A 17,269-nucleotide genomic window follows, 5' to 3' on the forward strand; every position below is an offset into this window, starting at 1 on the left:
CTCTCAGTGTCGCTCATGGAAGTAGCTGTAAATGACCTTTTAACTATGCTAGAAATGTTCATTGTATTCTCGCTGTTTATAACGTGCATTCTTGCTGTTTTTATAATATTCTGTATAATTGCATTAGATGTACTGATAAATAGATTGTTCCCCTGTAGTAATAAATACTTTTACTTAAAAGTGTTCATACTTCTTAGTGCACTGTGTGTGTGAGAGAGATATTGTAAACAACAAAATAGGTGTATTACTGTTACCATTGTATCAATGATCCCTTCATGGGGATTGTTAGTAACCTGAAAAGCAATAACTCTATTTAAATAACACACTGAATAGAGTTCTGTGGGGTACAATAAACTGTCTTTCACATTCATCATTGGTGCATTGAACCAACTTCACCAGTGGCACCCATGAGTGGAAAACTACACCTTGTATAGCTACACCAAATGTGTAGCTTATGCAGTGGAGAGCCTGGGAGCCGGAAAGCACTTAGGGGCCTATTTATAGGCCCCTAGTGCCACAGAAGGGTCACTTTTCATGGCTAACCACTGCGCTGTATTTAGAAGGTGGCGTTAAGCCACATTTTGTGGCTTCACGTCACCTTGTAAAAACGGCCCCTTCTCACTTAGCACTGTGCGTGGAAGGGGCTTGCAATAGGTGTTGGTGTGGGTGTGCCACAGCAACACTCATTACATTTTGACGCTGCCTCAGATTTATGAAATTTCCCAGGAGTGGCATTAGCATGGATCACCGAGGAGGAATACTTTTATTCCTCCTCGTCTTTTGCTTTTTCTATGCGTGCTGCATCACGCAGCACGCATATAAAGAACAGATTGCCAGAAATGATTGTTTATGTGCGGGAAGGTGTCCCATCCTGCACATAAGCAATCATTTGAAAATGACGCTTTGGCACTTCTCTGGGTGCTGCATTGTGCAGCACACAAACAGAAGTGCCAAAGAGCCATTAGTGATTGTTTACATAAACAATCAGACCCCTCAACGCAGACATCCTTGCAAGATGCCTGCATTGGTGCTGGCAGCTAAATCTAGCACAGGGGCCAAACAGGGGTGCGCCGTATTCACTTAAATATGGCACATCCCTGTGTTTCTAAAGTGACGCAGCGTGGCGCTGCCAATTGTGGCACAGTATTGTGTTGCGCCACTTTACCATTGTGCGCCATCATAACTTCTATCCACTCCAGAACCCTCACTGACCCATGCCCTCACTGCTTCTACAATATAGGAAGAGAAGTAATCAGAGCCTCCCTCACAGAAGTCCTCAACTCTTCCATCTCCACCGCCAACGTCCCTGATGCCTGGAAGTACGCCAATGTCAATCACCTCTTGAAGAAACCGTTAGCTGACCCTAATGAGGGCAAATACTACCGCCCTATCCCGCTCCTCCCTTTCCCTGCCAAAGTCTTAGAAAATTGCATCAATTGTCAGCTCATGGACTTCCTCGAAGACAACGGCCTGCTGGATCCATCCCAATCTGGTTTCCGGCCCAATCACAGTACTGATACCACCCTGAAAGCAGCAACCGACGATATCAGACACCTACTTGACCTAAGCTTGTCCTAACCGTCAAGACCGAAAGCTTCATCTTCGGGAACAAGTCCTCCCTTTGGATGACGCATATTACCTTGCTGCCCTAGGCCCCCCTCTCAGCCCTACCAACCACACATGCAATCTCGGCATTATCCTGGACACCGAACTCGCCATGAAACAACAAATCAATCCTGTCTCCTCTTCCTGCTTCCATATCCTCCTCATGCTCCACAAGATCTTCCGATGGATCCCCCCCATCGCGACCAGGAAGTCAGCCACCAAGGCCCTCTTCTCCCGCTACCTCAACTACAGCAACACCCTCTACACTGGAACCACAAAGCAGCTCCTTAACTGCCTCCAGACCATCCAGAGTGCAGCAGTGAGGCTTATTTTCGACCTCCCCAGAAAAACCAGCATCTCTCCCCACCTCATGGCCCTTCACTGGCTCCCTATCCAGCAAAGTTGCCACTTCAAGCTCCTCACACATGTCTACAAAGCCCTTCATGGTGTCGGACCTGCCTATATCAACAGACGCATCCCATTCCACTGACCAGTCAGAGACCTCCACTCAGCCGACTTCACTTTGGCCTACATCCCGACGTCTGTCAGGAAAATGTTGGTAGCCACTCCTTCTCCCACCTCGCCGCCAAGTCCTGGAATGACCTCCACCTGTGCACCTCCCCTTCTCTGGAAGACATCAGAAGACAGCTAAAACATGGCTTTTCAACCGCCACCACCAGATGGTCAAGGCTTGCAGCTCCCCCAACGTCCATAGGGACCATTTCACCTTTGTAAATGGGTTATCACCAATTTGACATTGGTGCTAACTGCAATTGTTTTGCGACTGCATTCACAGTCACAAAACAATCATACATACCATTAAGATTCAGTATTAGGAAGGGACACCCTGAACAGTCCCTTTCTAATACCGAATTGCAAAATCAAAATTGTGATTTAGTAAAAAGTTATTGAATCACACTTTGGGCTTTGTACATCCCAAAAAGCATTTTTCTATTCGCAGATTCTGCAAATTGCCCTGTTTGCGACTAGAAAAATGCTTTGTACATGTGGCCCTTAATGTTATTTAAAATAAATAGGTATCAATTGGAAAGTATTGCAAACATTTGACAAAAACATGTGGACATCATATATATTTGCTACATAAGCAGCAGCCTTCCTAAAAGGTAAGTGATAGAGCAACTATTAATTGGGCTATGTATGCTTCACATAATGAGTACTGCATCGTTGTGTCCCTATGAACTCAAGAAAATACTGAGTAGTGTATAATAGACACAAAACCACATTGTCTGGGTGGACGATAAAACTGGATACATGCAGGACATCATACCCACACTCAGTGTGTGTGTGTGTGCCTGTGTGTATGTCTATGTGTGAATGTGTAGATATTTTACAGAGTCATTATGGTTCAACAGCACTTTCTATTGCCAGAAGTGTAAGCCCCATGCATGGATCTGTAAGAAATGTAGTAATGGTTTGGTATAGTCTGCTAAGGTTTATCATGCCAATTACCATGCAGATCCTTGTAAGGGATACAATTTAAGAGGGGTGAAAAAAGTAATGTTTTCCCTTTTTAACTATAATAGGAAACTTTAATTGTGATTCTAGCTGAAGCTGCTGAACAGATTTACACCAAACATGGCATGAAAGCAAAGAATTACCCAGAAAGTGTGCTTTTGTTGATTCAGTCTAAATCCCTTTTTGAAATATAAGTGTCTAAAAAAATTGCTGAGCGGCTTTTAAAGTATTAAAAATCTCTTCCATCTGGGATTCGCAGATCGTCAACCAACACAGAAATTATAAAAACAATGCAATCTATTTGGAAGAGGGAACCTTTTCTCTTATCTATCTTTTTGATCTGTGGTTCCATAATTAGGGTCTGATTACGAGTTGGGCAGTTAAACCGCCACAACTTCAATACGGCGATGGGAAGGCGGCTGTCAAGGCATCAGCCTCGCCGCTGTCATATTACGATGTTACAATCAGGCTGACCGGCTGAAATGTTGTATTATGGCGTTTCCGATTGTCAGCCTGTTGGAAACAGTGTGGCAGCATTGGCCTCAGGATCCAGGATCATAATCTGTCAGTCAGACTGCCAGTATTGCAGCTGTCCGACCACCACAGCGTGTTTGGCGGTCCAATGACCCCAACACTTGTAATGAGGCACTCAGTAAGTAAACCAGATCTTGCTAAAATTTCTTTTGTGGTGCCCATTTCAGGACATGGGGGAGCTTGCCCGGGTCCTTTGAGGAAAAAAGGCACATAAGGGGACAGGGTGCCACACTCCAACCTCCAGGCTTGAGTAAGGGAATCATGAAAGAGTCGCCCTTTAAAATTATAATAAAAAAGAACATTTTCACATTATGGGAGCCACAGTGCTTTTCAAGGAATCATGGATGTATTACACACAGAACAGCTGCTGCAACTCACAGCAAACACACTGCTTGCAGTGAGGGAGAGCTGTGAAACAGCTCTCCCTCACTGTGAGCAGAGATTTCCTCTGTCTCACTGCCCAAGGAGATGCAGGCAGGGAGACAGAGGAAACAATTGCTCTCACATAGACAGCAATGCTGCCTCCTGCAAGAAGCAAAGATCCAGCTGGGACCATGGGGGATTTCAGGCTCCCCCCAGGGTCCCCAACATTAGGACTAGGTGCCCTGAGGGGCACCCAGGTCACATGGCTGCGTTCAGGGTGATAGGGTTCCAGGGGTCGAGATCAGCCCTGGGGAGTGGGGCCATGATGCCTCCTACCCAAGAAAAAAATAACTAGGCCATCTAGGTTCCCTCTAAGCTGCGCGTCTGGGTGGCCGCACAATGTTTACTTTTCATCACGCAGGGGGGCTTAAAAAGTGCTCAAAACCAAGGGACACACTGCTGATAACAGAACATCTCTTTAAGAGCTGTTAATAAAGGTGAAGGGTGAGGGAACATTACAAACAGAAGAAACGCAGCAGGAACATCCCGCATTGTACTGCCTAAGGCAAGCTGCCCATCATTTTGCCACTGCCTCCTTACTCTGATTGGGTAGGGTGTGGCTCCCCCTCCCCACCACACAGTTCGTAGATGCTGGAGGAACACAAAGGGACACAATGTTTCTGAAACTGCAGCACAATTGCATAAGGTTTACGCACATTGCGGTGTGAAAGCTAGGCGTATGTTTGCCAAGATGGTACTACATTTAAAATAAAAGCATACTAAATTTAAAAAAAAGTTGTGTCCGTAAAACTAGATGCATTAACACTGTGTACTGTTCAACAGCTGTAAACAGAGTTCAGGTGCGTGGCGGCTGGATGAGAATCCAAGAATGTAGGACGAAATCTATTCACTTTATCATACGAAAGCAATAAAATCAGTAAAATAGGAAAGTGCAAATCCTCAACCACTTTCCTGGAAGAGACAGACGAGAATCGTACATGTCAAACAACATCTTTGAAGTGAAGCAGAGATTGGGCAAAGGCTGGTTAGCAGGGAGGACATGAATATTTTTTTACTGTCCCATTTTAAGTCATATAAAGCACATCATTTATAGAACATAAAACACACGTACATTTATTTTAGTATGTGGGTGTGGTGAAGGCCAGGCGTAAAATGCCAATTGTACGCATACATTTGAAAGCCACTGTCCCAGATGTTGTCTAATTATACAAACAGTATTTCATTCTGAGTCTCTCTGTTGCTAGGCGAATACAAAACTTTTATTTAAACTTAACTCACCTTAAAAGAGAACGAGAAGTTTCAACAAATTCGATTTTGTACAAACAAAACAAAATGTCAAATGAAATTCAAGCAAAAAAACTATGGTCTGCAAAAATATGCATGTCTGAGTCCTTTTTGTTTTACAGATCAGAGGAGCATTTACAACAGAATTCAAATGGAAGTGGAGTTGCCATGTTCTCATTGTTGGCAGGATGCCATGTTTCCTGTCCTGGGCTTTAGTTTAATGCATTCTGGGAACTGTCGTTTTATTTTGCTTCAAATTGACTAATTAACCTGGGATTGGATTACAGAGGTTGGCCTTGGAGCAGCTGACCTACAAGGTTCCTTCTTGATAAATATTGAACAGACACAAAATACATTGAGTGAACCCTAATTTGCATTTTCTATTTTTTTTTCATGCTATCTTGCCACGTTTTAATTTTAACATAGAATACTGCCTGATTTGGGGGAACAGAACACTTTGTGTAGCTAAGACTTGGAGATAGTGGCCTTCTCTTTGCACGTTTGGCCTTTTATGACTAATTTGCCCTTTGACCCAATTATATCTCACTTGGGCAGTTCATCTCTCCTCATCCAGAGATATTGTAAGGCAGGGGCAAGGCAGGCAATTGCCCAGGTCTCCGCCTTCCAAAAGGCCCCAAGTGACAGCAAACCTCCACTCTATTTCACCTCAGTCTTTGGCTCTATATCAACCTTTCTTCCTTTTCACTGACTACATCTACATCTTTCTCTGTCTTTGGTCTCATCAGAAGGACTTTTGACCATGGAGCATGTCGTACCTCAACTGTTTTTGTGCGACCATGTTTTTGAGAGTGTAACCATAATTCAGTATTGATTGCACCGTTTGGGCTTGAATTAGCAGGAAACGAAATAAAAATTATGGCTGTTCCAAACAGGGCCCCCCAAAACATGTCTTTCTTGGGGCCCCATAATCCTGAAGATCAGCCTGCCTTCAACCGCTTTGCTCCAAATGCCTCCCTTCCAATGCCATGATATGCCACAAGCTGTAAGTCAAGTGAATCACCAGCAGTCAGTGCTCCACATTGCACTGTTTAACCTTTCATCCTGTGGTATCATGGTAAATGGCGGTGAGTTTAAGGGTGTTTCCTTGTGTCGTCTTCCCCTTTTGGGCCTGTCAAGGCCACATAGGACCTTTGCCCAGGCACTCCATCCTTTTAGCTTCCCTTCTTCCTTACCCACTTCTGCCTCATTTATTCGCTTAGTTGTAATCTCTATTTGCCTGCACAAGACTACATTTTAACCCTACCTTTCATTGGTTCGCCAGTAGCACCCATTCAAGTGAGTTGTGCATTTTCCAATTCTGTTTACAACATAAACACATATTGTGAGTCTGTGACTGCCCTTGGGTTGTGTCATCTCTGTCTAAGTGTGCATCCCATAGAACCACTACTGTGGTGTCTATGATTCCTTGGGTTGTGCTGCCTCTGCTTCTGAGTGGAGGCCATGGGCCCACATACCATGTGTATGGTTATTCATGGGTTGACTGTTTCTGCTTCTCAGTAGGCACTCTGGTCTTAGATACAAGTGACAGAATCTAAAGAATTGGATCAATTCATGGCTCCCTTCGAGAACAATTTCTAAAGGTCATGCTTTCAAACAATTTAGTAGGGAAATGTGTTTTCAATTGACTATTTAAACCATTTTAAACGTATAGAGAGGCGTCACTTCTGGTCCCTTTAAGAAGTAGTTTCATGTTTGCTAGAATCACTCATTTACACACATAACCAAAAAATGTGTGCACACAAAGAGGTCGCTGCCGCACAGAGAAAAATATAATTAGGGAAGACATTGTAGGCCATGCTCAGGGGATAAGGTCCCCGGGTCCGATATCAGCATGGGGACTGGGGTAGCATGGCCCCTCTCCCCCAACAACAACACATTTTTAGGCAGCACCCCAGGATATTAGAACTCAGGGGCTGCAGGGGGGCCATGTGCGCCCCATGCAAAAAATTACAGCAATTCCCCAGGAGGCTGCGGGGTGGGGGATCATGCAGCACCCTGCATACAATTACAGAAATGCCTCAAGGAGGTGATGGTCCCCAGGACTGCGGCAGGCCGCTCTGCCCCCTTGCATAGAATTACAGCAAGGCCGCGGGGAGGTGGTGGTCCCTGCGGTTGTACAGAGCCCCGGAAGGGGCGCCCCTCACGCATAAAATTAGAGCAGTGCCCCAGGGAGGTGGGAGTCCCTGGGGTTGGCAGTGGGCCATGCGCCCCCCGCATACAATTACAGAAATGCCTCAAAGAGGTTGCGGCCCCCAGGGCTGTACAGAGCCCAGGAAGGGGGACTCACGTGCCCCCTCTTTATTTATCAAATGCCCCCAGGACCTAGCCCAGTCAGCGCTTGTTTTTTTTTTTTTTGTTTCTCTGTGAATTCATGAATTCTGTGAATTTGTGGCACATTTTATTTAAAATATATCTTTTGCCCTGGCAGGGTTCCTCTGGGACCCCAAAATCAGAGCTAAGGAGTCAGGGTGTCTCTACCCTGGCCCCCTTTCTTTTTTGTATACTTTTTTTTCTGGTTGAAGTGATGGCAGCCAATCAGAGCTATGCATTTCCCAGCACAAGCTCATCGTCATTTGCAAAGCTGTCAGGGAGGACCCATGCCCCCAGATATACAGATTTTCTTTCCCTTAACTATCTACAAAACTACTGGATGAATTTACTCCAAATAAGTGGAAGTGTAATCTGCGTACCTAAGGGAGCTTTCTGTCAAATTTGGTGTAATTCTGTCCAGTGGTTCAGGCTGTAATGGTGTCCAAATGTCCTATGTGAATTAGCATGGGAAACATAACTTTTTTGACCCCCACCTTTCCGTCAGCCTCCACTTGACAGATCACCCCTAAACTTTCTGTGTGCAACAAAAATCACTGACACACTCTTTTTGGAAAGTTTTGTGAAGATTTGTCAAATGGTGCCAAGGATATGGGCAAGTGAAAAAGCTATTTTTCTATGGAAACATGGTCCTAAATATAACTACCTAGTGCAGCCCCACTTTTCTTGAAGCGCCCCCCTAATGCCACCATGTGTGCACCATATCTAAGATACAACACACCATGGTGGTAGTTAGGGAACTAGAGTCTAATTTTTTTTAGCTAGTTCAGAGCTTTTGAGGATGAGCACTAAATAAAATTACGCTAATGCTGCAAAGCCTATTGAGGCCCATTATGAATAATGGTGTGCCTCCTTTTAACGCCTCCTCTGAGCAGGCGTTAAAAGTGCTGAAAAAAATGACACAACAAAATCGCTTACATTTCTTTGTGCCATTTGTGGGCCCTCCTTTGCATACATTATGCATGGCGTATGCAAAATGTAGCACAGAGGGTTACAAAATGATGCAATGAGTGTAAAAAAATGTGTCGTTAGATGGCGCAAGGGGCTCTTAAAAGCCGCCCCTAAATATTTATCTGAATAAAACAAGACCAAAACTACAAAAATCCAACATATTTAAGTAAAGATACAGATTTTCAAAGATTAAATCTTAGTATTACGCTTAGAAACACAATAACTGTGGCTATCACAGCATCTTCACTGAGTCATTTTCAAAAGTCCAGCGGCACTCACAAGGGAGTGCGGGCTGGTGACAAAGTTGCACTGACCCCAGGTACAGTATCTTGGAAGACGATGAGAAAATAAAGACGTTGCACGGAGTGGGGGATGTGAAGCGTTGCTGGTGCGCAGTCGGTTCCTTACTGCTAGGGGGGAGGTGAGGTGTCAGTTCCTTACTGCTAAGCAGGGGAGGTGAGGCATTGGTTCCTTGTGATTGCAAGGGAGGTGATGCAGCATCAGTGGTGAGGCATTGGTTCCTTACGACCCAGCAGGATTGATGAATCCAGCAGGTCAAGATGCAAGGCGTTGACTTTACTGTGTCATGAACACACCACAGGGCCACATATGCTGCGGCAGAGTTGGGGTCGGGTGTCCCAGACGTAGATGACACAGCTCTTGGGGCTCATGCTGTAGTGGGACTTCGGAGGCACTGTGTTGCAGGTCATGGTCATTGCACTCAGCAGGAACCATGGCTCTGGTGCAGGCAGTGGTGCGAAGTCAAAGAGCAGCGCCGATTCCAAAGTCGCTCTAGAGTCAATGTGCCTAGTTTCTTATTATTTGCACCAGAGCTCATTTCCAAGGGCCCAGGAATTGAATTTTGCTACACTTAGCAAGTCAGGATTCCCAGCAAGACAGCACAAGTGCTAGCAGGTGAAGTCTTTGATGGCCCTGAGACTTCTAAACAGGAGGCAAGCTCTGTTCAAGCCCTTGGAGAACCTTAGAAAGCAGAATGTAGAAAGCAAAGTCCAGTCCTTTCACTCCCATGACAGAAACAGCAAGCAGCAGGCCAGCACAACAAAGCAACAGGCAGAGTGGTAGTCCCTCCTACCACATCCAGCTCTTCTTTCTGGCAGTATGTTGTCAGTCCAGAAGTGTTCTAACCATTGTGGTATCAGAGGTCCCATACTTATACCCATTTTTGTCTTTGAAGTAAGCAAACATCAAAGACAAGTCTTTGTAGTGTACAAGACACTGACTTTCCCTGCCTTGGCCCCAGACACACTCCAGGGGGCTGGAGACTTCTTTAAGTGAGAACAGGCACAGCCCTGTGCAGGTTCAGGTGTCAGCTCCTCCCACCACTCTAACACAGGAAAACCCATCAGCCTAGTGATTAGGATATGCAGGGAACATCCCAGCTCCATTTGTGTAACTATCTAGAGTGAATGCACAAATCCCCCAACTGTCATCCTGATCCAGACGTGTATTCAGCAGAAAGGCAGAGACACAGAATGATTAAGCAAAAACATGACCACTTACTAAAAGTGTCATTTTCAAACTTACAAAGCAGATACCAACTTTACCAAAAGCCACACACCTGCAAACCCTGAACAGCGTCTGTTGTGTGTCTCATCCATGAAGCCTGGATGGGCAGGGACAGCTTCTCCATTATTAAACTTTTCTTTTAAAGGGACGAGGCCACGGGGGTGACGAGCAGTGAGAGGGAGTGCCCAGCACTCCTCCTCACTGTGCATGTATTCTTGGCCTGCCGTCTTGAGCCTGCCAAACACACATGCGCTGTGTGCTCTCTGCAGCCCAGCAACATAGTTGCTGGGCTGGAGAGAGGCTGCACAGGCTCCCAATCTGCCTAGGAGCACCCTGGCTGGGCATTCCGAGCCAATCCTGATGCTGCTTTGAGCAGCATCAGGATTGGCCGCAGGGCAGGCGGGGAGCCTGTGCCTGCAGCGAACGAGGGACAGAGGAGTGGCGCAGTGGGGGAGAAGGATTTTAGCATCACTCATACATTCACTGACAATCACCACAGACACTGAGACCTTTGCATGGCCCTGACAAACACCACAGACACACAGGACATCTTACATACCTCTTGCATTCATCACAGATACAAAGAACCTCTTATTCTGCTCTTGCTCATCACTAAAGAACTCATTGTCACTCTTCGAGGTTTTGACAATTATAACAAACATCCACGGTCTCATACATAACCCCCAATACCCAGACACCCTGACACAAATGCTGACAACCACCGCAGACACTCATAGCAACTCACCCTAGGCTCAGATCTTATAAAAATGGGAGGTTCATTCTTCAAGCTCTTAACTCTACCCACAATATCATTTTTTGTTATGAACACTTTCCTTGAAGATTCATGGATATCACTTACTGCACCTTTAACCTGAAAAGATCAAAGCACTGTTAACCATAAGCCTTCTGGATCCTATACGATCCCATTCACATTTTACATTAGCAGCTCCCAATTGACCTCACACACCGTTGTCACAACTCTCTCCTGATCACATTCTGACATCTGGTACCTTATGTATTTTGCAATGACTTCTGCCCAACGCTGCCTTTTTTTCTTTCAAATATATTGTGGATCAAAAAGTGATTTAAAAAATGTGGAGAGGGTCATAAACGTTTTTATATGGAATGCATGAAAGGGTCAATTGATGTGTTTCTGTATGCTCAACCACTGTAACATGGTCCTGTGGTCATGTCTGACTTTACAAAAATATAAACATGTTTGAAACACACGCAGACACTTACTAAAGGCTTTCACTGGGATTCACAAAAACAATAAAACACTGTTTAAACAGCAGCTACTGATCAACTTTCACATGCAAAAGCTAGTTTGTGCTGGAATTCTTCCTTCCCACTTCCTTCCAAACCTGTTGCTCCATGCCACTGTTAATGTATGCAAGGGGGCATGTTTTGGCTAGGTCATTGTAAAAAATTCCGTTTTGGTGTAAAGCCACATATATTATATTAATGTCCTGTCCACTGCATTACAAGTGCATTTTACTCTATGACATCTGTAATATGGCAAGTGGAATATCCGTCCAGTTTGTGACAGGGTAGTCCATCTAACAAACTCTAAATCAGGCGCTTAGTTGTGCAATTGCACCACAGTCCAGGGCAGTGTGGCATGAAAAGCAGCCTAGGATACCATTTGTAGGCACTATTTTTTTATATAATGCTGTTTTGATTTCTATTGTTCGCCCAGCAATATTTCATACTGTGCTCCATTGTGAGAAATATAGGGCCTCATTCTGACCCTGGCGGACGGCGGAGGCCGTCCGCCAGGGTACCGCCGCTGAATGACCGCACCGCGGTCAAAAGACCGCGGCGGCCATTCAGACATTTCCTCTGGGCCGGCGGGCGCTCTCCAAAAGAGCGCCCGCCGGCCCAGAGGAAATGCCCCTGCAACGGCGTAGTTGCAGGGGTGCGACGGGTGCAGTTGCACCCGTCACGTATTTCAGTGTCTGCTTAGCAGACACTGAAATACTTTTCGGGGCCCTCTTATGGGGGCCCCTGCTGTGCCCATGCCATTGGCATGGGCACGGCAGGGGCCCCCAGGGGCCCCGCGGCACCCCCTACCGCCATCCTGTTCCTGGCGGGCGAACCGCCAGGAACAGGATGGCGGTAGGGGGTGTCAGAATCCCCCATGGCGGTGCAGCAAGCTGCGCCGCCATGGGGGATTCTAAGGGCAGCGGTAAACCGGCGGGAGACCGCCGGTTTGCCTCTTCTGACCGCCCTGCGGGGCACCGCCGGCCTGTCGGCGGTGCTCCCGCCGACCCTGGCCCCGGCGGTCTTAGACCGCCGGGGTCAGAATGACCCCCATAGTGTCTTTGGGACAAAGATAGCTCAAAGGGAACCACTGGTATTGACTGATCATGAATAATTGGGCCTCAGAAACATTAATCTTTTACATGTTTTAATCAGTCTCGATTATTGACTTAATTTTGAGAAAGAGTTTGCTAGTGCCTTACTTAGCATTCTGGGAATCTGTGGCATGAAGACAATAAGTGCTGTAGGAGAGTAAACAACCTTAACTACATTTCAATATATTTGAATATGCAGGATGTTAGACCTGACAGCCTTAGGGTGGTTACCCCTAACTTTTTGCCTGCCTCCCTCCACTTTTGAGATACTGTTTTTGCTGTTTTTTAGACTCTACACACTTTACCACTGCTAACCAGTGCTAAAGCGCATATGCTCTCTCCCTTTAAACATGGTAACATTGGCTCATACCCAATTGGGCTATTTAATTTACGTATACATCCCTAGTAGAGTGCACTATATGTGCCCAGGGCCTGTAGATTAAAAGCTACTAGTGGGCCTGCAGCACTGATTGTGCAAACCACTTCAGTAGCCCCTTAACCTTGTCTCAGGCCTGCCATTGCAAGGCCTGTGTGTACTGTTTCACTGCCAATTCGACTTGGCATTTAAAAGTACTTGCCAATCCTAAAACACCCCTTTTTCTACATATAAGTCACCCCTAAGGTGTGCCCTGGGTAACTCCTAGGGCAGGATGCTGTGTAGGTAAAAGGCAGGACATGTACCTGTGTAGTTTATATGTCCTGGTAGTGTAAAACTCCTAAATTCTTTTTTACACTACTGTGAGACCTGCTCCCTTCATAGGCTAACATTAGGGCTGCCCTCATACATTGTTTGAGTGGTAGCTGCTGATCTGAAAGGAGTAAAAAGGTCATATTTAGTATAGCCAGAATGGTAATACAAATCCTGCTGGCTGGTGAAGTTGGATTTAATATTACTATTTTAGAAATGCCACTTTTAGAAAGTGAGCATTTCTCTGCACTTAAATCTTTCTGTGCCTTACAATCCATAGAGTCAGATGCCAGCCTTTGGAGATGGGGAGCCCATTGCGGCCAGATCATGGGAATTCTTTGGTCCTCGGCAGAGTTGAATCTGCATATCAATTGCCTGTAACTTCTAACAGGTTCCTTTGAAATCCAGAGTTTTGCGGCAGGGAAGGTGAAATGTTGCATCCTCCTCCGCATGGATAATATTTAAGCAGTGTGCTAGATGAACAAGCTCGGCAGGACCAGATCCAAACTTCAAGGAAGATAGCCAAAGATTTTTGGCACCACTGCCTTCAGAACCACCTCTCAGTGATGGCTGAGTATCTTCTGGGTCAATGCAATGCGATAGGAAACTGGCACTCGTGCCATCTAAAGGATTTCAGAGATTCAAGACTTCACCTGAAGGACTTTCTCTCACTAGTTCACAGATGGGGTCCCTGGAAGATTGATCGTTTCGCATCCCGTCTGAACAGTCAACTCCCTGTGTACTTCAGCTGGCTCCCACATCCGGGTTCTCAAGTGACAGATGCACTTCTGCAGGACTGGAGCCCATTCTATTCCTATGCTTTTTCACCTCTTATGATGATGCCCAGTGTATTGGCTCAACTGAGACTGCAGGAAGCTGAAATGATCTTGGTGACCCCGCTATGGAGGACACAAGCCTGTACTAAAATTAGCATGTGCTCCCCAGCTTCTAATACCTTGGCATTGGAAACTTCTGTTGGACCCAGTGGGTCTTCCACACACATTAATCCAAACAAGTCAGCTGTCACAGGTAGCCTGGTGACTTTCGGGAAAAGATGGAGTCTCCCAGGCCTTTCATGAGAAGCTCAAGACTACATTAACAAAGCATGTGCGTCTTGTACTCACAAATGATAAGCCTCAGCATGGAGACACTGGTGTAATTGGTGCAGTGCATGGGATGCAGATCCCTCTAGCACTGATTGTACCATGATCTTGAATTTTCTCTCCTTCTGGGCAGCAGCTGGGATGGCCTAATGGTTTATTAACAATTTCCGTTCAGCTATTTCTGCTGATCACTCCTTCATAGACTGGAGACCGGTTGGACAACTACCCATTGTATGCAAATTATTGTGTGGAGCTATTATGTTAAACCCTCCTCAACCCAAATACTTGGATGTATGGGATGTAAATGTGTAAATGTAGTCCTGAGGTTTTTGTCTAGGATACAGTTGACTATGTTGAGTATGTTACTATATCCCATTTCATGTAAAAAAGTGTTTGACGTGAAGGCTTTGGACCTGGTGGGGTGTCAATGGTCCCCTGATTGAGTATCATTTATCATATTCAAAAGGACGAAATGCAGTATCCAGCTTTTTGGGATAACCCCAAGCTTTGCATGGTGCAATGCTTGAAGGCTTATGAGATAAGTATAGCCGATTTTGGGACTGCAGGGTTAATTATTGCTAGCTCTGCAGAAGCCTTTGCTTCCGGTATCATCTGCTACATTGGCAAGATGGATGAGATGGCTCCTAGCAGAGGCAGGTATAGATATTTCTAGATTTGGTGAGCACTCAGCTAAAGGTGCAATGGAATCAAGGTCCTTCTCATTAGGGTCTCGTTTGGAGGACATATTGTAGGCTGCTGATTGGTCATCGCAAACTTTTAAAACTTTCTATTATAAGCCTATGGTTGATGTTGCTTCTGAGGTGTTGGGTCAGTTTTAAACACGCATAATCGAAGCCTCCGGTTCTGACATAGAATATAACACTTTCTAGCATTCGCAACAAGAATTTTCAGTTCTAAGGACACTGAGGCAAGATTTATCCCACCCAGTTTTTTGTATGTGTATATGTATGTATAAATATATATATATATATATATATATATATATATATATATATATATATATATATATCAGAATTCATAAAATCGATTACTCTACATACTATGTCATTGATGATATCTTTTATTGCATCTTTGATATCACTGCAACATTTGCAATAACATTATTGATAAGATAACTGTGCATGGGAAGGGGGCGACTTAGGGCACGAGTTATAGTAACTTGAAAGAACTTTAACTATAACTGCTGAATTTCTATGGTTTTGTACGAGTAAATTCAGAACCTAACTGTAAAGTCCCTGTAACCATTGTTTTTTCAGTGAACATATATATATATTTATAGATATAGATATATATATATATATCATATTAGAAGCAAAAAAAATCATACATTTGTAAGCGATCAATATGAAGGAGAGCAAATTTTGACATTTGGGAAAAGATATGACCAAACGAGTAATTAACTAAAGAATGTACATGGGCAAACTTCTGGAATTAGAAATCTGGAAAATAATTTGGCTGAGTCAATGAAGGAAATAATGAGGGAAGAGTCTCGACGGAAGGAAGACAGCGAGAATAGTGAAAGTTATGCTTCGTTACAGTCTGAATCAACAGGGTAAAACCTGTATTTTAAAGGAATTTGACCGATTAGCCCAGGGAAGGCTTGCAACACAACAAGAAAGGAAGGAAATTTCATAAGTCGAGGAGGGAAAGGTGCTTACAAAAGAGGATCAGGAAGATGTTACGTCAACAACCCAGTGGGAGTACAAACAAGGGGCAAGACTGCATCAAAATGATGGATACAAAATCAGTGGTAAATCTTTCTAGCTCCCCTTTGACTTGCTCAGAAATGGAAGTACTTGCTTTAGGGTTGTCCTTTTGTCCCACAGCAAAATTTAAGTATACACAAATTAGAATAGATGTGTTTCATTTTGTAAGAAAACTGAAATAGAGAAAATGGTATGCAACAAAACCAGCAGATTAAATTGTCAATGATGAGAAAATCTTCCAGTTTTGAAAATTAGTGATATTGAGTTACATCATATCCTGTGTGAATTGGATGCAGATATGGATGTTGATCCTGACCCTTAGTTGAATTTAATTGATGCAGGCATAGAGATTGGTCTAAGTTGTCCCAATAATTTCAAACCTAAATCTGTTTTTTTGCCACCAATTGCTAGAGATGCTATAAAAGTATTTGAGAAAGGAGTGATTAACGGTCTGAAAAAATTGATGTACAGTAAGAAGTTCAGTGGAACAATCTGGATGTAAGACATAGGAGGCTATAGTTTCCTTGACAAAGGAGGTAACATGGTTATATGGCCACAAGATACGTGGACTACTATATGATTGCAGAAATTTCAAGAAATCTATCAGAGAAATGGTAGTTAGATCAGAACATGCATTGTATTCTATATTTATTCTACTAGACTGGAAAGAGCAAGGTGTACTTGAGTAGGAAGAAAATCGATTTTTTAAAATGGAATTTCTCAAAATACCAGTGTTTATTTTTTGCTATAACTGCACAAAAATTTGGAAACTGCCCCGGAATACCTATTGTTTCATCTAGAGGTAGCCTTCTAGAGCAGTGGTTCCCAACCTTTTGACTTCTGTGGACCCCTACTTTATCAGTATTGGAACCTGGGGACCCCCACTGAATCCTTATTGAAATCCAGGGACCCCCTCCAATGAAGCTAGGGACCTAATCTGTTAATATTAGTAAATTTTCTAAGCAGTCGCGGACCCCCTGAGGAGGCTTCGCGGACCCCCAGGGGTCCTCGGACCACAGATTGGGAACCACTGTTCTAGAGAATACATCCAAATATGTTGATTTTTTTCATATGCCCATTTGTGGAGGCTTTACATCTTATATCCAAGATACAGGTGATTTGTTTGAGGCTCATTAATGATATCTCATGAGAACAAGACTATTGGTTAATTTTAATGTGAACTACGTGTATACTTGTATGGGAAAACTGGGCTGATTGCAGTAGCCCCCTAACATTTTGCCCCAATTTTCCCTTTTTGCTGGTGTTTTCCTGACTCTGATGGTG

The sequence above is a fragment of the Pleurodeles waltl genome, chromosome 10 (genome assembly GCF_031143425.1).
Source record: "Pleurodeles waltl isolate 20211129_DDA chromosome 10, aPleWal1.hap1.20221129, whole genome shotgun sequence".
NCBI classification, from domain to species: domain Eukaryota; kingdom Metazoa; phylum Chordata; class Amphibia; order Caudata; family Salamandridae; genus Pleurodeles; species Pleurodeles waltl.